Here is a 24,908-nt window from a genome sequence, read left to right on the forward strand (position 1 = left end):
AGCCAAGGAATAAGCTTATTATAAAGATAAGTGTCGAGGGCCTGGCTTTAAATGAGTTGATATTGGACAATATATCTTAGCTTATTGTGTTCACTCAAGGACCTCAGAGCTCTGGCTATTGTGATATCAGTCTCCTTCGCTGCTCTGCTATCATCCCCCACCCCACCCCCCTCCTATCCCCTCCTCCAATCCCCACTCTTTCTATCCCATCCTCCTCACCTTAACCAACTTCATTCCTACCCCTTCCATCATCTCCCTGACAACCCCCCTTCCCTTCCACATCTAGACGTAGTCAAAGCACCATTAAGTGCCACTATTAGGCCACTGCCCATAAGGCCCCATTACCCCTTGGGGATCACAAGCCGTCCAGATACATGAAGGGGCCCCCCATTACTCCCTTAACAATCTCCAGCTGACCCGCCCAGACCGCATCCGATGGCGGGAGAGGACCACAGACCGACGCAGGGCCCCTAGATCTTCATTCTGGTTTGCTATGAAAAACCGCTGAGGTGGCTAGGGGCCCCGCGCACTCTGGTGCTGGGAGGCTGAGTCCTGGTGGCCCCGGCTGGGGCTAGGGGGGGGGGGCTGGTGGGGGGCTAGGGGGGGCTGGTGGGGGGCTAGAGGGGACTGGTGGGGGGCTAGAGGGGGCTGGTGGGGGGCTGGTTGGGGGCTAGGGTGGGCTAGTCGAGGGCTAGGGTGAGCTGGGTATATATACTGAGGGGTATACCCCTCTTCTCAGTGTGAATATACACTGAGCACTAGTAAACCAAAGTTATTAGTAAACTCTAATAAAAACGTGAAGGTTGATATATACCTGAAACTCACCACATATGTGAATGTTTTTCCACCATATGTGACGAGCATGTGTAGCTGCGCTTCTCAAGTACATACACAGCTTGAATGTGTTGTCAGTGGTGGATCTCACACGTGTTAATCATCCGGTGTTGTGACAGTGTCTTACACTGATGTGTCACACATATTGTCTTACACTGACTCTTTAGAGCACAGCCCCATGGCCTTTAGAACCATGCTCAGGGGCCACCAGCTGTGGGAGTTGGTCTTGGGGCCCCCCAGCTGAGAGTGGAACTTGGGCCACCAGCTGAGAGTGGAACTTGGGCCACCAGCTGAGAGTGGAACTTGGGCCACCAGCTGAGAGTGGAACTTGGGCCACCAGCTGAGAGTGGAAATTGATCCACCAGCTGAGAGTGGAAATTGATCCACCAGCTATGTGACTGGATTTTGGGCCAACAGCTTGGGGGCCATTAGCTGTGAAAATTCAGTGTCTCTTCTTAATTTCCTGACATGAGGTTTTGCAACATTTCAGCGATATTGCACACCCTAGAGACTTGTTACTTTGACACGAGAGAGAGACACAGCACAGAGAAAGGAAGAGAACGATGCTTCTCCACGTAGGAGATAAGCCATCTCTCTCTCTCTCTCCAGCTTCCCCCAGCATCCTTATCTCTCTATCTGAGAGCTTACACACAAGAATCTCAACTACCACAAGACCCCAAAAAACAAAAAGGGTCGTAACCACCACTTAGAGCAGCTTGACCGTCGTTAACGACTTCGTATCGGAAGGGATATCTCGGGTAACTGTCTACTTCCGCTCGACCCTCAGGTGAGGCTCGTGTCACCAGGTCAGTGGTCAACCCCCAGGAAAGTAGGACTGGCACGGGGTAGAGGATAGGGAGGAGGAGGGGAAGGATAGACAGGGACCCCCCCCTCTCACAGCAGGGGGGGGGGGATAAGGGAGGCACCACAGCTGCACCACATAAGCGAGGGGTTACGACATCGGACCGACAGACACAGGCGGCAGAAAGCCACATTATATATCATACAATGAGCTTAACTTAGGCTCGATTATATGTGAATCTGCTGTTCCATCAACCTATTCGTGTGTGTACTAAGAAATTTCTTCTTATACAACAGCTTGCTGACCAACCAGCAAGTATATACTCTAGTCCTGAACATTGTCCAGGGACTAAAGTATACACACTATTAGTGTACCTACAGCGAGAATAAACAGTTTACCTGAAGGTGAACCAGCTGTCTCTTGCCTGGTAACATTACCCACCAACTGACCGCGTCTTGTTCCTCGCCACTCGTCAGGAAAATTCCACTAACAAGGGAATGCAAAATATTCCTACTTTAAACGAGGTACAATTTGCAACTTGGCTGCCGTCAATAATGGTCCAGCCTCACAGGGTGTTGGCAGGCCCGGTACACCCCCTCGGTACAACCCCCCCGGTACACCCTCCCGGTACACCGCCCCGGTACACCCTCCCGGTACACCGCCCCGGTACACCACCCCGGTACACTGCCCCGGTACACCGCCCCGGTACACCCTCCCGGTACACCGCCCCGGTACACCACCCCGGTACACCGCCCCGGTACACCACCCCCGGTACATAACCTCCTACACGCTCATTGGTAGTGACGAGGTAAACTACTGCATGCTCTCCCAGCTCCATAATACAACAGGAATGTAAACTAACACTGTATTCTTGTATTCTTTGCATTTCTCTGTTGATCCTGATGCTGCCTCTCTACGCATCTCATTCCTCTCGTGTTCTCTCTTCATATACCTCTTGCTCCCCTCTTCTTCTCCTTCCTCACTAATGACGTAATATATATGCACGTGCCCATTACGTCAAAAGACGTCACCTGTCAACGTTATTCAGACAGACGTACATTTTCCCGCTTCTCATCACCTTGCATAATGTATCGTGGTGTGGGGGGACAGAGAGAGAGAGAGAGAGAGAGAGAGAGAGAGAGAGACAGAGAGAGAGACAGAGAGAGAGAGAGAGAGAGAGAGAGAGAGAGACAGAGAGAGAGACAGAGAGAGAGACAGAGAGAGAGACAGAGAGAGAGACAGAGAGAGAGACAGAGAGAGAGAGAGAGAGAGAGAGAGAGACAGAGAGAGAGAGAGAGAGAGAGAGAGAGAGAGGGAGAGAGAGAGGGAGAGAGAGAGAGAGAGAGAGAGAGAGAGAGAGAGAGAGAGAGAGAGAGAGAGAGAGATACAATGCACTCTGAGCTTCAGATAAGTCTGGACGTGGACACAGCGACTTGTAAGAGAATTAAGAAACTTCCATCAATAGAATATAAATACTGGAACAGATGGAAGGGAGAGAGATTATGGGAAAATGAGGGAAATGCGGGGAGGGAAAAAATGAAACGGAAATCGAGAAAAATGTAATAAAAGAGAGAGATGGAGAGGAAATTAATAAGAGACGACAAGAACAGGAGAAAGGAGCAGAGATATGGAAGAGACCCCGTGTACAAAGCTGCTCCTCTCCCACAATAACACCTCTCCCACGTACATGGCTACTCCCCCCCTCACCCCACACCCACCACATCCCCCTCCCACCTCTCCCATGTGTGTCAGGGGAAAATAATCCCAGAAACCAAGAATTAATCAGAATGAAAATGTGACATTCTATATACCTCGGTCGGTCGGCCGAGCGGACAGCACTCTGGACTTGTGATCCTGTGGTCCTGGGTTCGATCCCAGGCGCCGGCGAGAAACAATGGGCAGAGTTTCTTTCACCCTATGCCCCTGTTACCTAGCAGTAAATTAGGTACCTGGGTGTTAGTCAGCTGTCACGGGCTGCTTCCTGGAGGTGGAGGCCTGGTCGAGGACCGGGCCGCGGGGACACTAAAGCCCCGAAATCATCTCAAGATAACCTCAAGATAACCTCCTGGCCTCTCCTAGCCTCAGGCACCCTCCAAGCTTCATACAACCGAAGCTCTCAGCTTGCATACATAACCTTTGTGGACTTTGTATATGCTGCAGTGTATTTCTTGCTGCTGGTTAAATGTCAGCTTGTATTAATACCCGAGGCAGGATGTTGTGTATGGAGCAGGTATGTAGTGTGTGTGTGTTTGTTTCACGCGCGCGCGTGTGTGTGTGTGTGTGTGTGTGTGTGTGTGTGTGTGTGTGTGTGTGTGTGTGTGTGTGTGTGTGTGTGTGTGTGTGTTTGGGAGTCCCACCTCATCAACAGTGGCCAAATGATCGCTAACTTCATGGGGTAGGTCGCCAAACTTTATGTTTATTAATGACAAACAATTTACAGACAGGTGAATGAGACAGAGAGTGACTAACGCCAGCGTGGGGGGGGGGGATGGAATGGAACTATCAGGGGGGAGGGGAGGGGAAGCACCAAGCCATTACGACTATACAGCACTGGGAAGGGGGTCAGGATAAGGGCTTGGGATGGGACGGAGGGAAGGGGGGGGGGGGGGGGGGGAAGGAATGACGCCCAACCACTTGGATGGTCGGGGATTGAACACCGACCTGTATGAAACAAGACCGTCGCTCTACCGTCCAGCCCAAGCCTAAGGCAGTCCCAAGGACTGCCCTAAGCTTGCTCACGGCTCAACACAGGAATGTCCCACTCCTCCATGGAACAATATCTTGCTAAGGTACAGTTATTCGACCTAAATGTAGACTACTTGAAAGGCCTAAGCCACCAGTTTACGATAAGTCAACAGGTCAATGAGTTGTGTTCAATTATATAGTTTACCTCAGTTTACCTTAGAAATCATTATTCATCAATGAATATATGATTGTTTGCATCACACAACCGTAATATTATTTGAAACCGCTCGAAAAAAAAATATTCAGATATGAAGAGATTGCATTAAGTATTATCCATTTATCTTTATCTCCATATTTTTTTCTAGCTCAATCTCTCTCTTTTTGGTCTATAATTGCAAGATATTCTTTATTTGGCATCATGCCCCCCAAGGGGCCATTACCGGTGCGGGTGGCGTCTCTGCAGGCCATCAGATCCCCCTCATGAAACTCGATTCTCTGCTCCTCACAGATGTGTAATTCAATCCCCTTCAACTTGCATACACACTACCCCAACACAGCAGCAAGTGAACTGTCTGGCATATATTCCTCAGCACCCCTCCCCTCCCCCCCTCAAAACATATATACTCACCCCACTTAGAAAGTATAAGTTGAGAATGTAACCACGTCTTTTCGGTCTATATACACTTAAGAGTTGATAACCCGCCCGCAGCTGAAAGACGTCGAACGCCGAGTCGTACTATTAACGCCCTGCGAGCCTCTGTTACTCACCCTAGACTGTGGCTCCACAAGGCCACCAGTCACTCTAATTGACAGGTAAAGAGGAGGGCCTGACTCTATTCCTTTGGCACTCCATTCCTGTCGGAGTGAGGAAGACAGAGAGACGCTATCATCATTTACATGTCTTGGCTGTCGCGGGCCCCCTGACTCATCATCTAGTTAGAGTAATTTTAAGTATTCGACACTACAGGAAGGGCGATGGAAGCGACCTCATCAACTCGAATTGAATTATGGACTTTTTTCCTGACTCGCTGGACGCTGACTGTGACGCAAGGGTTGGGTTTGCGTCACACAGCTGCGTATAGTAAACCGCTCTTCAGATGTTTCTCACCAACAGAAACTTTCGGGGAAAATTGTGGTGGTAATTGGTCGGTGTTGGCTGGCACACACTCACACTTCAGATAAGCTCCTCACCTACACGCGCGAGCACCAACACACTCAAGATAACTCAGCCTTAATGAGACTCTAAGATAAGACTCAGTTGAGACACTCATAATGAAAGACTGAAGATTAACGCGGGTCTCACTAATAATAAGACTCACGCCTCATGAACTCCTTCCTCGTGGACTCACTCTTCATGAACTCCTTCCTCGTGGACTCACTCTTCATGAACTCCTTCCTCGTGGACTCACTCTTCATGAACTCATTCCTCATGGACTCACTCTTCATGAACTCCTTCCTCGTGGACTCACTCTTCATGAACTCATTCCTCATGGACTCACTCTTCATGAACTCATGCCTCATGGACTCACTCTTCATGGACTCATGCCTCATGGACTCACTCTTCATGGACTCATGCCTCATGGACTCACTCTTCATAGACTCATGCCTCATGGACTCACTCTTCATGAACTCATACCTCATGGACTCACGCCTCATGGACTCATGCCTCACAGACTCACGAACAGTCGTGAGAAACATAAACAAACCTTTTCTGAGCAAGAGGGACGTATCTGAAAGGTGGTAATTATGGTCGACAGTCCATATATTTCATCACAGTTAAGTGACACATGTGACGATGGAGAGGAGGCAGTAAGACCGACAACCGGTAACTTGAGCACAGCAAAATGACCCGAAGAAGACAAATGCAATAAAACAATTGACCTCATTGCGATACATGATCATGTAATTGTTAATGTTACAGGTATAATTAAATACACACCTGGCAAGGTACAGGTACCCCCTCACACACCTGGCAAGGTACAGGTACCCCCTCACACACCTGGCAAGGTACAGGTACCCCCTCACACACCTGGCAAGGTACAGGTACCCCCTCACACACCTGGCAAGGTACAGGTACCCCCTCACACACCTGGCACACACTCCTCCTCCTCCTAGACGTGACACATACCTCCCAAGTCATCTAGGTGACACTTGAGTGACGTGAAGACGGGTACGAGACACAGCGATCAGCTATGGAGTACCGGGAGGAAGTCTAGAATACCCGGAGGGAGTGTGGAGTACCGGGAGATGACAAGCCATCAATAACAGTTGGATATATCGGTCATAAAACAGTTTATAATATTATCAACTGGACCTCTCCAGTAACGCCGCGCCAACACCCGCCCGTCCATGAAAAGGTTCACTGCGGGCCCCAGCGAGGACCCTAAACGCCCATTCAGGGACTCCCCTGAAAGTTAAGGCATAGACCTGACACCTATTGTGCGTGCTGGCGGCCCTCTCTCTCTCTCTCTCTCTCTCTCGAAGCATCAGCAAGCTAAGCCCCCGCTCCTCCGTATGGTTGGTTATCTCGTGGTAAATGCATTAGCTTTCGATGTAACGCTGTGGTTTATTCGGGACAATCTTTGTCGTAATGGGTTTGGCTTTTATAGGCATGCGATTTGAGAATTATTTATTATAGAGGAGATTTATATGTGTATGTGTGTACAGTGTCTAAGCTGCCTTTGCCAGCCCTGCAGATGGAGCTGGCTCCTCTGCACTACATGAGAGACAGTCAGCTCTGTAGTGATAGGACTGACTCTACACCAGGAGAGTTAGCATATTAATAGAGGCTACAGACTTATTAACACTCTCCTTCCTGTCTATCCCCTCTTGGTAAGCACACACGAATCCTTTTTCTTTCCTAGCCTAATAGCCTATCTATATGCAGGCGAGGAGTCACAATAACGTGGCTGAAGTATGTTGACCAGACCACACACTAGAAGGTGAAGGGACGACGACGTTTCGGTCCGTCCTGGACCATTCTCACAATCGACTTGAGAATGGTCCAGGACGGACCGAAACGTCGTCGTCCCTTCACCTTCTAGTGTGTGGTCTGGTCTGCTCTATCTATAAACCTAGCCACTCCTATCCTCGGTATTTCTAGATGAGTGACTGCGTACCTGTGGGTGTTAATCATTCATACACCACTTTGTATGTAAATGCGAGTGTGCATATTAATGTCCCTCGAGTACATTCTATGTATTTCAAGTTATCATGGAGAATAATTTAAAAATATAAGCACACACCCACACCAACAATCGTATCTTGCTCCCAGACGAGCGATTTCCCACCCCGTGACTACTGGCTGGGAGGAAATATGGGAGTAGATCGAGGGTCCTGCTGGGAATGTTTGGGTCCTGTGTATTGTCTTCTAATTTTCTCCGCGCCTCTTTCACGCTTTTTGAGACGCTTCAAAGATTTTTGAGACACTTTAAAGCTTCAAAGCTACTTCTTATAACGAGGAAGAACTGAAGCTAACCTTTAGGGAGCAACCCGTTCTCGCACTTGCCTTCGGTCAATATTGGCTTATTTAATAAGTGCATATGTGACATACTAATTGATTGTGAATATTTTAGTTTACCTTGAAAAGCTTTATAGAAAACACCGACCTCACCTAACCTTCTTAGTATGTTAAGATAAGCATCTTATTGCTTCTTATTTACAATTATTACTTAACCTATACCGTTGATAGGTTAAGTTGTAAATAAGAAGCAATAAGATGCTTATCTTAACATACTAAGAAGGTTAGGTGAGGTCGGTGTTTTCTATGAAGTGTTTTCTATGACATATTACAGATAACAATTTAACACCTAAAACACCTAAGAAACTAGTGTCATTAACAAATAATTTCCGTAAATCAGCCAAACACAAAAATCGTTGTTGATTAAGTCAACTGGCCAATTAGAGCAGCTTTAACAAGTTAACTTCTCCCCGAAAAACGGAAAGACCTGTCATGGCGACGGTAAAGAAAACGGAGGAGGGTCGTCGGTGTGTGTGGTCTGACCAAGACGAGAAACTCCCGCCTCGCTAACACTGTGACGTCACTATGTAAACAAACACCCCCCCCCCCTCCTTCCCCTTCAACACCGGCGCCCTCTGTTGATACCTGTTGGTAATGGTGTCCCCCGCCCCCCATACACCCCCCCCCACCTTGTCAGGGGGCCAACTATATTTTCCATATTGGACTTGTGTGTAGTGACCCCGACGGCCGTTTGATTGGGTAGTTTGAGGTTGTTAGACAGCTGGGAGTCTGAGTGGAGTTTGACCGGACTACACACTAGAAGGTGAAGGGACGGCGACGACGTTTCGGTCCGTCCTGGACCATTTAAGAGCTAAATAAGACGAGGAGACAACCCACATGTAGTCCGTGCGTGTGCGCGTGTGCGCGAGTTCCCATAGGTGCACACGCCTCCAGAGGAGAATCACTCTCACACACAGAGATCACACTAACGTGATGCATCAAATGAACAAATCCACAAGGGCCGTGACGAGGATTCGAACCTGCGTCCGGGAGCATCCCAGACACTGCCTTAATCGACTGAGCCCTGTCGTAGCTCAGTCGATTAAGGCAGTGTCTGGGATGCTCCCGGACGCAGGTTCGAATCCTCGTCACGGCCCTTGTGGATTTGTTCATGAGAATCACTCTCCTGTATCTACCTGTACCTGTGTCCACATGTGTCCACATGTGTCCACATGTGTCCACCTGTGTTCTCCTCTACCCGCCCGTGTCCGCCTGTGTCCAACATGGCCTAATTAATCTCCCGCTGTAATCATGCGGAGTAATAATTAATCCACTCATCCAATGCCGGTGAGTAATGAAGTTGCAGGTGTCGTGTGTCCGGGCAATTAGCTGCGTTTAATAATCCTAACTATCCATTAATACAATTGTTTAACAACTGTACCGGACCCTTGGAGGGGGGGGGGCGACAGACCAGCCATCTTGTCGTATGGTGTTTCACCAGAATGACTTCCGGTAAAACATATTGAAACTCACATACACACACACACACACACACACATGTAAACACATGTGTGTTTACATGTGTTTTACGTACATGTGTTTAAGGGTCTGGCAGCTGAGCGGACAGCGCGCAGGACTCGTAATTCTGTGTCGTCGGGAAACAAATGGGCAGAGTTTCTTTCACCCTGATGCCCCCTTGTTACCTAGCAGTAAATAGATACCTGGGAGTTAGACAGCTGTTACGGAGCTGCTTCCTGGAGGGGGGGGGGTGTACTTACCTAATTGTATTTACCAAATTGTGTTTGCGGGGGTTGAGCTCTGGCTCTTTGGTCCCGCCTCTCAACTGTCAAAGTTGACACACGAATACGTGTGTGTGTGGGGGGGGGGAACATTAGTTAGTAGTTACAGTTGATTGATTGACAGTAGAAGGGAATTATCAGGGGAAACCGCCAAGGCATTACGACTATATAGCACTGGGAAGGGATCAGGATTAGGATATGAAATGGGACGAAGGGGGAGGAATGGTGCCCCAACCACTTGAATGGTCGTGGGGATTGACAGTTGAGAGGCGGGACCCAAGAGCCGCAACTCAACCCCTCGTAAGGATAACTCGATGACTACAACTAGGCGAGTACCGGGAAAACACACCATTGATCTCAGCTGACATTTCTCAGCTTGAAGTGACGAGGCCTGACACTTTGGGAAAGGGGGGAGGGGGGGGTAGGGGAGGGGGAGGTGAGGGGTGAGGGGGAGGGGATGGGGAGGGGGGGGAAGTGAGAGGAAGGAAAAGGGTGGTAATAGAGAAGAGGGGAGAGAGACAGGGGAGAGAGAGATGAATTGAAGGTAGGGGTTCGGAGTAACAATCCCCCTCCTCCCCCCCTCTCCCCTCTCTCTCCCTTCCCCTCAGACGGCAAAGGCTGGGAGAGAAAGATCACGTGACTGACCCCTCTAACCCCTCCCTCCACCCCCCTCCCTCAACCGGTTGTCAACAGGACAACAGGTCAATTACAGGGGTCACGTGGACGAGCGGCGCCTGACACACTGATAACTGCCCATCACTTCCCCCAGGGAGTGAAGATGTGTTAGAGAGAGACAGGGGGGAGAGACAGGGCCCCGCGGGCGGACGGGCGGACAGTGGGACGGGAGGACGGGTGAGACGGGGCGGACAGTGGGACAGGCATCACCACCACCTCTCTCAACAGTTTTAAGAAATGTGTAGTGGGGGGCGGTGTCAACTATGGCAGGAAGTATGAGGATGTCTGTCTAACTCCCAGGTACCTATTTACTGCTTGGTAACAGGGGGCATCAGGTTGAAAGAAACTCTGCCCATTTCTGCCATCATCGGGAATCGAGCCCGGACCCTAGGATAACGAGTCCAGAGCGCTCTCCACTTAGCTACCAGACCCCTGTGTGTGTGTGTGTGTGTGTGTGTGTGTGTGTGTGTGTGTGTGTGTGTGTGTGTGTGTGTGTGTGTGTGTGTGTGTGTGTTAAATTTTAGTATAGAGAGGGATTCGAACTCTTCTTTATAGGGTCTCTGAAAGTTCTTCTGATGGTCACAGATGTAGAGGAAGCTACACAGACTCGAATCTGTGTCTCAGTATTCCCTTATTTCTATCAGCAAGACGGAACTATAGCTCCTGGTCCCCTCCTTCCTGCCAGCCACCAGCCGGCCGTCAAATACAACACCATCCTGACTATCATTGACCCTAAAATATATAACAAAATTAATTTTGAAATTGTGGATGAGGGTTAGTGTCATCATTCTCCTCTTCTAGTTCATTCCATATTCCCTTCCTCTCATGCCACTCAAGCGCGGGGTGGAGAGGCATGAGGGAGAGGGGGGAGGGGTGGCCCCATGGGGGGGTGGGGGTGGGGGGGATGCTGTATGGGGTGAGAGAGAGATTTTAATGGGTATAGATGTTTGGTAGGAGAGGAGGCCCTGGAGGCTTGTGTGGGTGGTGGGTGGGGGGTGATGGTGGGTGGTGGGTGGTGGGTGGTGGGGATTGTATTTGAAGGGTGGGGGGGTGGGGGGGAGGGGAATCAACAATACTTTCAAGGGTGTCATGGGGGGGGGGGAGATAGTTCCGAGGGGAGAGGGGAGATGATGTATGGGATGAGGTACTGAGGCAGGATAGTGAGGGCAACATGAGGGGAGGGAGGGGGTGAGTGTGTGAGAGAGGTCGGAAGATGACTGACAGATGACTGACAGTTCCGTCTAAACTGTCACACATGACAAGGGGGGGGGGCATGTTTGGGGTGGTGTGATATCATCACTATACGAGCAACACTGGAACAATCTCAACACCATAACGACCTACAGCATGCTTTGTCCAACCACTTAGATTAGACCCTAGAGCGACGGTCTCGCTTCATGCAGGTCGGCGTTCAATCCCCCGACCGTCCAAGTGGTCGGGCACCATTCCTTCTCCCCCCCGTCCCATCCCAAATCCTTATCCTGACCCCTTCCCAGTGCTATTCAGTCGTAATGGCTCTTCCCTTTCTTCAGCTAATCACATTACTTCTATCCCGGAGGTGTATCAAATACCAGATCAAACTTTTAACTTAGCTAGTTAAGCAACGGGAGCATTTGTAACCCACGAGGCTGATAGCCCTGAAGATCACCACTGAACATAAGAACATAAGAACAAAGGCAACTGCAGAAGGCCTATTGGCCCATACGAGGCAGCTCCTATTTATAACCACCCAATCCCACTCATATACATGTCCAACCCACGCTTGAAACAATCGAGGGTCCCCACCTCCAGCACGTTACGCGGCAATTGGTTCCACAAATCAACAACCCTGTTACTGAACCAGTATTTACCCAAGTCGTTCCTAAATCTAAACTTATCCAATTTATACCCATTGTTTCGTGTTCTGTCTTGTGTTGATACTTTTAATACCCTAAATACCCTTTTAATACACTGTACCCAATGTAACGGACTGTATTTCCGCTCAACCTCTATGCTCTTTGAGTTGTGGACAGGCGGCTCACGACAGACGGAACACGCTGCGAACACTGATCTGTTGACGGTAAGACTGTCCGAGGAAGTGTTTGTGGTGACAGGTGGAGGACAGTCACGACCCTCTCACAGTCACAGAGTTTCAAGACGTGACTGATTATCTTGAGATGATTGATTTGATAAGATTGTTTTTGATTGTCTGATAAACAATGAAGCCTAAATAACCAAAATTTTGATAAGAAATGCATAAAATATTCACCAAACATAGATAGAAAATTGTATTGGCCAACATGATAATGGGATCAAATGCAAAACGAGTGATCACTGGCTGAACCAATCGTCTCGCTGGTCATAATTCTTCGCCAATTCAAAAGGTTTCGGTCGGCGTCTTCTCTTTGTAATCATAAGAATTATTGACGGGTTATTGATTACGGGTCAGGGTCTGTGGGTGGGTGTGGCTCCACCAGGGTGTGGCTCCACCAGGGTGTGGCTCCACCAGGGTGTGGCTCCACCAGGGTGTGGCTCCACCAGGGTGTGGCTCCACCAGGGTGTGTGGCTCCACCAGGGTGTGTGGCTCCACCAGGGTGTGTGGCTTCACCAGGGTGTGTGGCTCCACCAGGGTGTGGCTCCACCAGGGTGTGTGGCTCCACCAGGGTGTGGCTCCACCAGGGTGTGTGGCTCCACCAGGGTGTGGCTCCACCAGGGTGTGGCTCCACCAGGGTGTGTGGCTCCACCAGGGTGTGTGGCTCCACCAGGGGTGTGGCTCCACCAGGGTGTGTGGCTCCACCAGGGTGTGTGGCTCCCCCAGGGTGTGGCTCCACCAGGGTGTGGCTCCACCAGGGTGTGGCTCCACCAGGGTGTGGCTCCACCAGGGTGTGTGGCTCCACCAGGGTGTGTGGCTCCACCAGGGTGTGTGGCTCCACCAGGGTGTGTGGCTCCACCAGGGATGTGGCTCCACCAGGGTGTGTGGCTCCACCAGGGTGTGTGGCTCCACCAGGGATGTGGCTCCACCAGGGTGTGGCTCCACCAGGGTGTGTGGCTCCACCAGGGTGTGGCTCCACCAGGGTGTGGCTCCACCAGGGTGTGTGGCTCCACCAGGGTGTGTGGCTCCACCAGGGATGTGGCTCCACCAGGGTGTGTGGCTCCACCAGGGTGTGTGGCTCCACCAGGGATGTGGCTCCACCAGGGTGTGTGGCTCCCCCAGGGTGTGGCTCCACCAGGGTGTGGCTCCACCAGGGTGTGTGGCTCCACCAGGGTGTGTGGCTCCACCAGGGTGTGTGGCTCCCCCAGGGTGTGTAGCTCCCCCAGGGTGTGGCTCCACCAGGGTGTGTGGCTCCCCCAGGGTGTGGCTCCACCAGGGTGTGTGGCTCCCCCAGGGTGTGGCTCCACCAGGGGTGTGGCTCCCCCAGGGGTGTGGCTCCCCCAGGGTGTGGCTCCACCAGGGTGTGTGGCTCCCCCAGGGTGTGGCTCCACCAGGGTGTATGGCTCCACCAGGGGTGTGGCTCCCCCAGGGTGTGGCTCCCCCAGGGGTGTGGCTCCCCCAGGGTGTGGCTCCACCAGGGGTGTGTGGCTCCACCAGGGTGTGGCTCCACCAGGGGTGTGGCTCCCCCAGGGTGTGTGGCCCCACCAGGGGTGTGGCTCCCCCAGGGTGTGTGGCCCCACCAGGGGTGTGGCTCCCCCAGGGTGTGTGGCTCCACCAGGGGTGTGGCTCCCCCAGGGGTGTTGCTCCCAGGACCCACCAGGCTGTGGCTGTAATCTCCATGCATAATGAAGCACGGAGCCGCTCGAATTAATGATACATGCAGCGTGAAGAACCAAAAGACGCATTTGACGCATTGCTTCACACGAGTGAAAAACCATAGGACGCATTTGCTTCACACGAGTGAAGAACATTGCGTTCTCTTCCATAGTCTTCAGTACCTTTCATGGCGCTACCATTACCTCTAGTTAACACGTATAAACGCCTTGGGGGGCCAGATTCACGAAGTAGTTACGCAAGCACTTACGAACCTGTACATCTTTCCTCAATCTTTGACGGCTATTGTTACATTTATTAAAAAGTTTACAGGCGTGAAAACTTGGCAATCAACTGTTGTTATTGTTATAAACAGCCTCCTGGTGCTTCGGAGCTCATCAACTGCTCAATAATTGTAAACAAAGCCGCTAAAGATTGAGAAAAGGTGTACAGGTTCGTAAGTGCTAGCGTAACTGTTTCGTGAATCTGGGTCCTGGGTTTCTCCAGTCTCTCAGCAGTGATTTCCTAGCTAGTGTATGGCAGCCCTGCTCTTCCTAGGAGTGGGGGGGGGGGGCGTGGGTTTCAACAGGAGGGAACCCGCAATAGGATAATGGTGTGGGTACTGCTAGGGGGCTATGAGGCCCGCTTTCTCCTAGGGGCGACGCCGACAGTGGGCTAATTGTAATTCGAATCGAGTGATTCGTGACTCTGTTCGAAGCCCCTTGGCGTACACATCACGGCCCAAGAGCTTCGGCAAGGCCTTGCGTATGTCGCTATATGTAGTCATACTGGCTTGGCGCTTTCTCCTCGTTATTATTGTTGTTTTAGATTCAGCTAATGGAACAAATTTCAATGTAGCACGGGCTATGGCGAGCCCGTGTCTCATTGCTACTACGTCGTACGTTTATCCTCCCCCTGACCACTATCCGGCTCCCTCCCCATCCTCCCCACTCTATCCGGCTCCCTACCCATCAGCCTCCTCCTCTTGCGAATCACATTTCCTGCCATTGTCTGACTGGCAGCATCCAATGATCGGTTGATCGATAAGTTATGACTGTGACCATTAATTACGCATAGTCCCGCTGACCGGACCATCGTGTTCTCACACACATTAGTTCATCTTTATTGGCTATCATGCTCTTCCCAGCGGCTGTAGAGGCGTTTGGCGGAGTGGCAGAGGAAAGGGGAGGGGGTAGAGGGTGAGCATTTGGACGGGGGTGTGGCTAGTGGTGGTGGCCCAGAGTGCACGGTGGCGTCGTCACACAGACACAGGGACGTGTTCATTGTCCTCACCCGGGAGCCGGTCGGCCGAGCGGACAGCACGCTGGACTTGTGATCCTGTGGTCCTGGGTTCGATCCCAGGCGCCGGCGAGAAACAATGGGCAGAGTTTCTTTCACCCTATGCCCCTGTTACCTAGCAGTAAATAGGTACCTGGGTGTTAGTAAGCTGTGACGGGCTGCTTCCTGGGGGTGGAGGCCTGGTCGAGGACCGGGCCGCGGGGACACTAAAAAGCCCCGAAATCAACTCAAGATAACCTCAAGATAACCCGTCCCCAAGAACCTCCGTCGCCATCAGCGCTAAAATATAGAATCTAATTTGTCACTAAACTGGGCGATATTATTAATAATAACTCAAATGTCAATATTTACATATATAATTACGGTTGTATATAAAAAAAGAGTGGTGGGAGAGAGAGGGATTATATTGATATATATTATAATTTCGTGTATCTTTAGGCCTAGTATTTCTGTTGGTAATTACTCAACTCGTCCTCAGGTCAGGCTCGTTAAAGCAACGGCCGGCTCTACACACGTATTCACCAATTTTAACAAAAATTTGTGAATTTATAAGCAATAATATTCAATAAAAATAGGTTTGTTCTCATATATAAATTAATATTATAAAATAAAATTCCATGTATAGTTAGGCGCAGGTGTTTGTATAGTTATGTCAGGTAAGTGTATAGTTAGGTCAGGTGTTTGTATAGTTATGTCAGGTAAGTGTATAGTTAGGCGCAGGTGTTTGTATAGTTATGTCAGGTAAGTGTATAGTTAGGTCAGGTGTTTGTATAGTTATGTCAGGTAAGTGTATAGTTAGGTCAGGTGTTTTAGTTCTGTTGGCGATTATGTGTATTTGTAGTACGTGGGTGAAGCATTTATAGCGTTGTGGTTCGAACACAAGTCGTCAGCGAAGCACTTGTTCCGGAAGTGTTCGGACGTCAGCAGTTGTGAGTCGTGTGTAAACCGTTTTACATTCATAATCATATGGGGGTTGGGGGGGTAGCTGTATTAACGATCATTTGGCCTTTGCCAATGACGTCGAACTGAATTATTTGTATTTGCAGCAACGCGGGTGAAGCATTTCAACAAGTGCAATTCGAAGATGGGAAGTGACTGAAGCACTGCTCGATAAAAGTTTGACCACCAGTCGTGATCGAAGGGTTTTATCATTCCCGCTCGTAGCCTCATAAACAACAGCCAAATGCGAGCTAATTCAGCCGCCAAATCTGAAATAATAAATAAATAATAAAATGTTCATAGATAATAAAACATTATCCATCTAGTTCACAGCTGATCAAACCGTTCGTGAGCAATGCTTCGCTCACTTCCTGTGTTCGAGTCCCACCTCCCTAAAGTTGAATACACTACGTTAAAATTCACGAATGCATCTTATGAGTCGGCTGCTACTTGGACGAGCATACATTAAAGACGGTTTGTTATATCCGTAAACGAATAGAACTCGTTTGGCGGTATTAACGAGCATTGACCACTGTTTATGAGAACGGTCTGAAACAGTGGAATGTGTTCGAGGTTTATTTGAAACTATGAATCGATTCTAATGTCGAGGCCAAGACTGTTTGAGGACGAAGTCTGAACAGTGAGGTAACTGAAAATGGAAGTGAACATTGCAGCAGCTGCAAGTTTACGGGCTCACCATAGCCCGTGCTACTTGGAACTTTTTGTTCCAAGTAGCGAATCTTAAACAACAACAGTTGCAAGTGAAAGTCTGAGAATACAATAAGTGGAAGACAGATCAGGAGAAAGACTTTTGATCTCTGAAGATGTGACTCACCTTAAGAACAATCCTGCAGGTAAGAAACATAAATTTGATCCCAGATGAGATGAATTCAATACGATAGAGTGAAACAAAAGTCATTTCACCAGGCTTGTAGCATCTAGGCTTCACTATGCCTAGCCAAACAGAGGTTGGGAGGTGGGGTTCAGAGGTCAAACAGATACGTCTGATTAAGTGCTTTAGGCACTAACGAGGGCAGTTTTCCGCAACTGTTAGAGCTTATCTAAGCCACCAGACGCACAGCGAGTAAATACCCACCAGAACAACAGGGAAATTTTGCAGTGTTGGTGGAAGGAATCGAACTAATATTTGTTTTTGTATTATTTGTGGAATAATTTCTTTGCTACGGAGGTCTAGATCTTACTGGCTCTCGGGATGACGCCAGTCTCTTGCTGGTAAGACTTCAGCTGGGTGTGTTTTTTGTATATTAAGGTGTATATATACTCGTTCCTGAGTGTATATATACACTCAGGATACATATACTGAGTATATGTATCCGGAAGACTGTTTTATGAGAGCTTCTGGAGCATGTTTCCGCCTTGATGTGTCCGAACTGGCTTCTATGTCAAGATACTGTACGTATGGTACTAATCTATCCTCTATGTCTAGCCCACTGTATTATGTGTGCCTAGCCCCCTGTATTATGTGTCCGTAGCCCCTGTATTATGTGTCCCTAGCCCCTGTATTATGTGTCCCTAGCCCCTGTATTATATGTACCTAGCCCCTGTATTATGTGTCCCTAGCCCCTGTACTATGTGTCTCTAGCCCCCCCCTCTGTATACCTGGTCTGCGCCAAGCACGAGAGGTATTCGTCCAACGACATAATTGGTCTCGGACCGTCAGGTCTGTCCCATCCTTCCCCTGGTCATTGTCTCATTGTCTGGTCTGTGAGGGTCATGGCTGTTCACTGTGTTCTCGTGAACGTTGAGGGAAATATTTTGAAGTCAATTTAGCGTCTTCACTTTATTGTTCAGTCGAATTCATGCGCGAAAATCCCGGTTTTTGTTCATGGGGCATTTGTTCAGGTTTAGACCCGATGTTAACAGTGAACTTTAACTTTTGAATGAACTTTAACTAAAGTTCATCAGTGTTATTCGCCTGAGCTCAAGGTCACGACCAAGGAACATCTTGAGGTTATCTTGAGATGATTTGGGGGCTTTAGTGTCCCCGCGGCCCGGTCCTCGACCAGGCCTCCACCCCCAGGAACCAGCCCGCGACAGCTGACTAACACCCAGGTACCTATTTTACTGCTAGGTAACAGGGGCATAGGGTGAAAGAAACTCTGCCCATTGTTTCTCGCCGGCGCCTGGGATCGAACCCAGGACCACAGGATCACAAGTCCAGCGTGCTGTCCGCTCGGCCGACCGGCTCCCCAAACATCAGATCACTTGTGGAATAAAATGTGAATCCCTGGTCTTGAGAGTACTATATTTGTTGTTATAGATTCAGCTACTCGGAACAAGTTCCAAGTAGCACGGGCTATGGTGAGCCCGTAACTTACCTGGCACTAGGAGCGGTGCTCCCTGACCCGTCTCTTCCCTTACCCTCATAACCTCACTAGAACTGCGTACTATTGCTAGTACTCTTGTGAGTACTAGAGCGTGTTAGTAACCTTGAGTACTGTGAGAGCCGCGAACAAGCCTGCTCTGACCTGCCATGCAAGCCACACTAACCGAGACGTCCAATAGATCAGCATTATCAAGGTCCATGTCATTTCGGGTTAAGGTTTGGCAGTACTGAATGTTCATAAAAGTTCTCCAAGCTCCACTTACCGTGTATGTCTCGTCTGGAGTGTAGCTCTTGAGCTCCGCCTCTCCCGGCACCCAAGAGGACTGACTGCTCGTCCTCTAGTCAGGGCTGTCGTAAGAGGCTACGGCTATTGCTGGGGCTATGGCTCGGCCCTAGGGCTGTTGGTAGCCCTAGGACTCAACAGAGAGCAGTAGGACGTGGTCAGGAGCGCTCACCAGAGGGCAGCACAGCTCAGCCATACTTGAAACAATAACATTGGGACTTAAAGGATGCAAATGAAGTCGTGGGAAAGTGGAAGCCGTCCTGTGTGTGTCTGCTCTCCTGCTCTCCCAATCTGTCTGCTGGGTGGCCCCGCCCCGCCTGTGTACTCCCCTAGGTGTACTTGCTGGGATCTGCTCTGCTTCTATCCCAGTCTTTCTTAGTTCTTGGGTTAATACAAGGCCTCATTTGCCCCCACACACGTCCTGCATAAGATGGTATGACTTTGTACGAGGTCGGAGGCCAGTCCCTTGGGGCTAGCCTCGCCCACCTTTGAAGGGTGAATGGTGTGGGGTATGGGACAGACATAGGCTGGTCGGGATGGGTTCTATTGGTCGTATTAAGAGGGGTTGGACCTAATAGTTATCCCTCCCCAAGGTAATCAGTGAAATGTGTCTGACAGAGTCCTTAGATTTCTTGGTACTTGACTATAATTGGTTGGGTTACCGTTACCTGTGGCAGGTGGCTGCAGGTGACGGGTCTCCCAATCCTGAGCACTCCAGTTGCAAACTCTGTGAGCAGGAACTACGGCATGATCTCCCGCACTACATCACTGAATGCCCAATTATTAGACCTTTCAGACCAGTTGGCATGAGGTACCTGGAGCTTTGCAATTACTTTATTCACTCTCGTATTCTTGAAGATATCCTCACAGTATACCCAAAATTTGCCAGTGCAGGCTATTAAACACATGACTCTGTATGACTAACCATCCTGCGAGATGGGGACTTGTATTACCACTGCTACCTTATTCAATCTTGTGTTGTTGATATCCTCAAAATGCATCCGGAGTCTGCCAGTGCAGACCGCTAATCACATGCCTCTGTATGACTAACCATCCTGTGTGATGGGGATTTTATAGCATCACCTAGTTAGTTTTTTTTGACACACTGTACTCCACTTCATATAGTCTAGGGTAGCTGCACTAATGCAGATGTACCTAATATGTTAATAAAAAAAAAAAAAAAAAAAAAGGTAATGAATAATGACAGCACTTGCGTCATTACAGGTGTGTGTCACACACTGCGTCACAACATGTGTCATACACACTGCGTCACATGAGTCAATTGTCCATGCGGGGAAAAAAATTCTAGCCTCCTTTTTCCCGAAAGATAAAATGTTTGAAGGTCCAACATGCAAATTCTGGTCCCAGAAAAATTTAAATTTCTCTTGTTAGTCATTTAAATTATGACGAGAGGAGTTATAATGTTTGGTGTTGACCTGAGTGAGTGGGGGAGCTTCGCCCCCTGCCCCCCCCCCCACTCCCTCACTCCCCCCTCCCTCCCTCTCCCCTCACTCCCTACCTACCCTTCCCACTAGCTTCCCCTTTTCCCTGACCGTAGAACACTTTGTATCTCGCATCAATAAAGAGGCTACTCCCAGGAACACAATATGGAAACATTTCAATATTACCAGCCTTTACTATCGCAAATATAGGATTACGTGTCATCCAAGTGTTGGATGACCCAGCACTTGATGCCTCATCCTTCACCAGGGGTGACACTTTGGCCTTCGCCTTCACTCAAGATCATATTGAACTCCTTCACTACCCACTCGAGGCGCAGACCTGCCCGAGTACCTCCACTCGCCTCAACTCAAATACAAAAATAAAGGTCGATATATTATGACCCGCCTTCAGATCTTATCACAATCTCATTCTTACAAAATATATTCGTGAGATATAATGTCCTCATCGTCATGGGGTCGGTCGGCCGAGCGGACAGCACGCTGGACTTGTGATCCTGTGGTCCTGGGTTCGATCCCAGGCGCCGGCGAGAAACAATGGACAGAGTTTCTATCACCCTATGCCCCTGTTACCTAGCAGTAAAATAGGTACCTGGGTGTTAGTCAGCTGTCACGGGCTGGTTCCTGGGGGTGGAGGCCTGGTCGAGGACCGGGCCGCGGGGAAACTAAAGCCCCAAAATCATCTCAAGATAACCTCCTAATCTTTACTTTTTGCTCACACTTTATTCCTCTTTGATAATTTGTGTGATATATCATCAATAAACATTATTTAGCATTTATTCATTTGAGCCCAAAAAAGTAAAAATGAAAAAACCCGAACTAAGTTTCCTGTAAATCGTCAAATTCGACTAACCTATTTTTTTCTTCTTTCAAAGTTTACATTCATGCGAGTTCTGCTTCCAAATTATAACTTTTCTCCCATACTTGTTTTATGTAAAAGTTTTAGAAAAGAGGCTTCCCCAAGTCTGAATAAAAATATTTAGTTTGGCGAGCGTTGGCTCTTTTTAGAGCAACCCATTTGCATGGTCATAGTTCCCAGCCCGGGCTCTGTGAGTCGCAGGAAGCCCCCCGGGCTCTGTGAGTCGCAGGCAGCCCCCCGGGCTCTGTGACGCAGGCAGCCACAGAGAGAGGACTCCTGAGGCAGCAACAGTGAATGAGAAAATAGTGACACAGAAGCAGCCTCCTTGAAGCCAGAGTCCTGTGGGTCTCCGTGGCTTCAGGTCGACGTTAATAAGTCACCCAAATGATGATAAAGTTCCTGAATGACTTTATTGACCACTACAAACTCTTGAAGGGGTTAAATACTTAATGCCGCTGTTAGACAGCTGCTCTACTTCAATGTTTCTGGTTTTATATAATGAAGAATTGATATGATACGATGATATCAATATCATCATATACAAAACTGATTAAACTTTGTACAAACTTTAATATGGATTCTCTCAAGAATATATATACAACCTACGTCCGACAAGTTCAGGAATATGCAGCGTCAGCACGGAATCCTCATTATGTGAATCAAGAGTAAAAACATAGGAAGTCCTGAGGTTAGCAATGGGAATAACCTTAGAGAAAGGTGAGGCCCAGAGGAGATATGATCACGACGTTAACAATAGTGAAGGAACTAGCCAAGATGCACCGACATTTTCTTTTCTAAATGAAGGACGTATGAATGAACGCAGTGTGAATGTCTAGTACAGGCGATGAGTCACAGTAACGTGGCTGAAGTATGTTGACCAGATCACACACTACAAGGTGAAGGGACAACGACGTTTCGGTCCGTCCTGGACCATTCTCAAGTCGATGAATGTCAAGTACATGGAAGGGCCTTCAGCAGCCCTGTGAGGAGTGACAGCCCAACGTGTTCCCACTCTCCTGATGATGCAAGGATGTTGATAAATCATTTAAATAAAGGAATAAAGGAAAAATCGACTTGAGAATGGTCCAGGACGGACCGAAACGTCGTCGTCCCTTCACCTTCTAGTGTGTGGTCTGGTCAACATACTTCAGCCACGTTATTGTGACTCATCGTCTGCAAAGGAATAAATTTCCTTTGCCACATTACCGACATATACTGGGATGGGTCCCGGTGCCCGGTGGGTCTCTGTGGTGCTCCTCTCTCTCTCTCTCTCTCTCTCTCTCTCTCTCTCTCTCTCTCTCTCTCTCTCTCAGTCTCACCCTTTGTTTCCTTCCAGAGAGGCACTCCCTCGTTCACCGTAGCGGTCCTCCAGAGGCATCATGTTGTTAAAGATTCGCTACCTGGAACTAAAAGATCCAAGTAGCACGGGCTATGGTGAGCCCGTAGTTCAGAGGCATCAGCCAGCGTCTCTAGTCTAGAATCTCTCGTGTGGGATGTCAGAACCTCTCTGGCAGTCGAGGAATGTGCAGTGTATCCGTCCCTCTCTTTTCTTGTTATAGATCCACCATCTTGTTGTTGAGCTCTTGGTGTTAGTGTACAAATTATTGTTCTGTTTGATGAGTCTGGATTTGACGACACTCGAAAGGCAGCACAGGTAAAACACGGGTTATATAAGACCACGGTTGACTGCTTCTTCTCGATGCCTTCCGTGTTACTGGAGAGTGTGTGTGTGTGTGGGGGGGGGGGGGGGAGGAAGGGAGGTGACCCAGCATGCTGTTGGTGGTGGCGTCAGGTGGTGAGTGTTGCTCAGGGGAGTGTTTAAGGTAGCTGAGGGGAGAGTGGCGGAGTGAGCGCACCTGAGCACCTTCCCCTCTCACCATTCTCTCCTCTCTCACCTTTAACCGTCTCCCTCGCCCCTCACTCTTCAGCTCCCTCACCTCTCACCTCTGTTCCTCACATTGTTCCTCCTGATAATTTCTTCACACTTTAATATATTACTGTTTCCCCTCTTCGTCTGTCCCTCACCGTCTCTCTCTGTCCCTCACCGTCTCTCTCTGTCCCTCACCGTCTCTCTCTGTCCCTCACCGTCTCCCTCTGTCCCTCACCGTCTCTCTCTGTCTCTCACCGTCGCCCTCTGTCCCTCACCGTCTCCCTCTGTCCTGCCAGCTAAGCTGTCAAGTTTACACAGCATTTAAATGACCAAATAATACCAGCAAAAGATGAGCTGCGCTGTTTAGTATAAATTATCATAGTGAGCTTCAGATTTTAATTCATATTCACTATTATATACTAAGTACAATATGGGATAACCGGCGGTGCCCGGGTCTCGCACCCCTTCCTCGGTCTTTGCTACCGTCCCTCCTCTCTCCCAATCTCCTCCTCTCTATCTACCTCGTCTTCCTCTTCGTTATCTCTCTCATTCTCTATCTCTGTCTCTGAAATCTAATATTGTTTCCCGAATGAATTAATTTTCAATATTTTCGACTTATCAAAATCATGGGCGGGTAAACGGTGGGAGTAAGCATGGAAACAAATAACGGAAACACAGCCCCTGGTTTTATTTCAGACTTCGTGAAAATTGGTGGGGAGCAGGTCCGGTGGGGGGCGTTGTAGAGACCGATATTTCTTAAAGAATGGCACGTGGGCCGACCCTGATTGACCTATGAAACTCGTATACCACCCATGATTTACAGTTATAATGTTGGGTGAGGCTAGCCCTAAGCATCTGCCTTCTTCGGACACCGATTTGATTTAATGCAGTCTAGACTTTATGAAAAATAATATAAACTTTTCCAAAGTTGCTATGAGAATCACGCTAAGTCTCTCCAACTCAAAAACTAGAAAGCAAAAATAAGTTTATGATATTACTTTTCGGTTTGCTCAAACTTTGACGAAACTGCGAGCATATTGTGAAGAAAACTCTGAAACAACGTTGTTGTGGTAGGTAGGTAGTGGTTGTGGTAGTGGTGGTAGTGTTGGTAGTGGTGGTGGTGATGTGGTGGTGTGGTGGTACTGGTGGTGTGGTGGTACTGGTGGTGGTGTCGTGGTAGTGGTGGTGGTGGTGGTACTGGTGGTGGTAGTGGTGTTGTGGTGGTGTGGTGGTGGTGTGGTGGTACTGGTGGTGGTGTGGTGGTACTGGTGGTGGTGTCGTGGTAGTGGTGGTGTGGTGGTGTTGGTAGTGGTGGTGTGGTGGTACTGGTGGTGGTACTGGTGGTACTGGTGGTGGTACTGGTGGTCGTACCACTACGACCATCCAGAACGGGCTGGATGGTAGTGATGGTGGTGGTACTAGTAGTACTCGTAGTGTAGTGGTGGTTAACCTTACCCTGGGTCTAATTAAGCATTTTGCAAGTCAGCAAATTAGTACAAACCTCACCTCAATGAACGAACTTGAATACGAAACCTGTATCTAAAACCCGAGTGGAATACAAAAGTATTAACCTGATTAGACCTAGAGTAAACTTAATTAGACCTAGAGTAAGTTTAATTAGACTCAGAGTAAACTTAATTACACCTAGAGTAAACTAATTAGACCTAGAGTAAGTTTAATTAGACCTAGAGTAAACTTAATTACACCTAGAGTAAACTAATTAGACCTAGAGTAAGTTTAATTATTTACTTATCATTTTCCGGTTTACAAAATCACGTTCTTTCCTTAGCATTAAGTTTTTAATTAGTTCAGCACAGGTGAAGTGAGGTGGCAGTCTCGAGTAACTACTTACCTGTGGGGCACTCTCCAGTT

At 48.9% G+C, this 24,908-nt stretch overlaps 1 protein-coding gene across 2 annotated transcripts in view; it reads left to right on the forward strand.

The window, feature by feature from the left end:
- The window catches only part of LOC123760552 (uncharacterized), a 92,771-nt gene that overhangs the window by 23,425 nt on the left and 44,438 nt on the right, over positions 1–24,908 (forward strand). Inside the window, exon 1 of one of the 2 annotated variants that reach the window (XM_045746241.2) lies at positions 16,873–17,071. The exons of the other annotated variant lie outside the window; for it this stretch is intronic. The gene's annotated coding sequence lies outside the window, so the exon portion shown is untranslated. Of the gene's footprint in view, positions 1–16,872; positions 17,072–24,908 lie in introns of those variants that run through there. 2 annotated transcript variants of the gene reach the window in all.

Source organism: Procambarus clarkii, chromosome 39 (genome assembly GCF_040958095.1).
Source record: "Procambarus clarkii isolate CNS0578487 chromosome 39, FALCON_Pclarkii_2.0, whole genome shotgun sequence".
In the NCBI taxonomy this organism is placed as follows: Eukaryota; Metazoa; Arthropoda; class Malacostraca; order Decapoda; family Cambaridae; genus Procambarus; species Procambarus clarkii.